The sequence below is a fragment of the Octopus bimaculoides genome, chromosome 25 (genome assembly GCF_001194135.2).
Source record: "Octopus bimaculoides isolate UCB-OBI-ISO-001 chromosome 25, ASM119413v2, whole genome shotgun sequence".
NCBI classification, from domain to species: Eukaryota; Metazoa; Mollusca; class Cephalopoda; order Octopoda; family Octopodidae; genus Octopus; species Octopus bimaculoides.
This window is the reverse complement of record NC_069005.1, coordinates 10731812-10734811: the sequence shown is the minus strand read 5'-3', so window position 1 is coordinate 10734811 and position 3000 is coordinate 10731812. Positions and strand designations below refer to the sequence as shown.

The 3000-nt window shown below is 22.3% G+C and overlaps 1 pseudogene; it reads left to right on the top strand.

Moving 5' to 3' along the window:
- LOC128250826 (probable cyclin-dependent serine/threonine-protein kinase DDB_G0292550) overlaps positions 1-2554 on the top strand; it is a 4901-nt pseudogene extending 2347 nt beyond the window's left edge.
- Positions 2555-3000: the final 446 nt, after the last annotated feature.

The following is a 3000-nucleotide window of genomic DNA, read 5'->3' as shown; positions in this document are numbered from 1 at the left end:
ACAATAAAAAACAGTAATAATAATGATAATAATAATAATAATAATAATAATAATAATAATAATAATAATAATAATAATAATACAGCACAGCGACAACAATTACAATAACAATGAGAACAATGACTTAACGATGTGATAATATTTCATTAATTCTCAATAACTTCGATCTTTGGTCACTGTGATGTAGAGTTAGAACTAACTTAAACAGGCAACATCTAAAGGCAGATCAGAAGATAGTCGAAATTTATTTTGTGTCAGTGTAAAAAGGATATGATGACAATATTTGGTAACTTTGAAGTAACTGTTTAGAGCAATACAAATATAATAAAGTTGTTCACATCACACTTCAACAATCTCAAAGAGAAATGCTAAATGGTATAAAGTAAAAATGGAAAAAAAAATGGCGACTTCGTGTTGTTATTATTATTATCATTATTATTATTATTATTATTATTATTATTATTATTATTAGTAGTAGTAATGACGTTGATCATGGTGATGATGAAGATGGTGGTAAGAATAATAATAATAATGTTGATTTAGAAATTATTGAAAAATAATCTGCAGGATACGCTAATAACAAACTGGGGAGAAAACGCGAAACAGGAACAAACTTGATCATGATGATGAAGACGACGACGATGATGATGATGATGATGATGATGATGATGATGATGATGACGGCAACGACGACGATGACAACGACAAGGACTACGACGACGATGAGGATGATGATGATGGTGATGAAGAAGACAACGATGATGATGATGATGATGATAGTTATAATGAGGATGATGATGATAGTTATGATGATGATGATGATGATGATGGTAATGATGATGATGCGGATGGTGTTGATGACGACGATGAGGGTGATGGTAACGACTACGAGGACGACGACAATGATGATGATGATGATGATGATGTTGATGGTGACGTATCTATAATGTTGATTATGCTGCTGACAGTGATGACATAGTAGTAATAACGACAACAGCAACAACAATAACAACCAACAACAATAAAAAATAATTTCTAAGGTATTTTATAATAATTACCAAGACAGGGGCAGCAGCAACAGCAGCAGTAGTAGTATCAACAACAACAACAACAACAACAACAACAACAATAATAATATTAAGAATGGAAAATAGTGGTCGATGCAGCAGCAGCAGCAGTAGTAGTAGTAGTAGTAGTAGTAGTAGTAGTAATGATGATAATAATATTAATAATAATGATGATAATGATAATAATAATAATAATAATAATAATAATAAAAATAATAATAATAAATAATAATGATAATGATAATGATATTAATAATAATAATAATAATAATGATAATGACAATAATAATAATAATAATAATAATAATAATAATAATAATAATGATAATAATACTAATAATAATAATAATAATAATAATAATAATAATATTAATAATAATAATAATAATAATTATAATAATAATAATGGTAATAATACTAATAATAATAATAATAATAATAATAATAATAATATTAATAATAATAATAATAATAATAATAATAATGATAATAATAATAATGGTAATAGTACTACTACTACTACTAATAATAATAATAATATTAATAATAATAATAATAATAATAATAATAATAATAATAATAATAATATTAATGGTAATACTACTACTACTACTACTACTACTACTACTAATAATAATAATAATAATAATGATAATAATACTAATAATAATAAAAATAATAATAATAATATAAAAAATAATAATAGTAATAATAATAATAATAATAATAATAATGATAATAATACTAATAATAATAATAATAATAATAATAATAATAATAGTAATAATAATAATAATAATAATAATAATAGTAATAGTAATAATAATAATAATAATAATAATAATAATGATAATGACAATAATAATAATAATAATAATAATAATAATAATAATAATAATAATAATGATAATAATGATAATAATACTAATAATAATAATAATAATAATAATAATAATAATAATGATATTAATAATAATAATAATAACAACATTAATAATGATGATAATAATAACAACGACAACAACAAGATCTATATTAAACAGATTATTTCTATTTTAATACTAAAAGTAATGATAATAATGCTGATAACAATACTTAATAATAATAATAATAATAATAATAATAATAATAATAATAATAGTAATAATAATAATAATAATAATAATAATAATAATAATAATGATAATGACAATAATAATAATAATAATAATAATAATAATAATAATAATAATAATAATAATAATGATAATAATAATAATAATAATAATAATAATAATAATAATAATAATAACAACATTAATAATGATGATAATAATAATAACAACAACGACAACAACAAGATCTATATTAAACAGATTATTTCTATTTTAATACTAAAAGTAATGATAATAATGCTGATAACAATACTTAATAATAATAATAATAATAATAATAATAATAATAATAATAATATTAATAATACTAATAATAATAATAATAATAATTAATATTAATAATGATGATAATAACTCACGCAGCACATATACTACACGCAATAATAATCGCCACCCGGCGCTGTATCATATTCTAGAACCGAGACAATTCAAACAAGAGGCAACGAAATTACTCAACTCGCACCACACTCTTGTACGACAAAACAAAGAAACGGAGACTTAAGTGACCAAGAGAGAAACAAACAGAACAACATAAGAATAGCATACAAATACTGTCTGATGCTCCCGAAACACAATGCCGCACTTACACACACACACACACACACGCATACAGTTTCAGAAACAAAGAGAAGCATTTAGTGATGAAGGAGGCTCTCGCATGAAATAGTTAAAAGCATAACGATTACAACAACAACAATTATAGTAAGAATGATAGCCCTTTCTACTATAGGCGCAAGGCCTGAAATTTTTTTTCGGGTTGGGCGGAGACTAGTCGACTA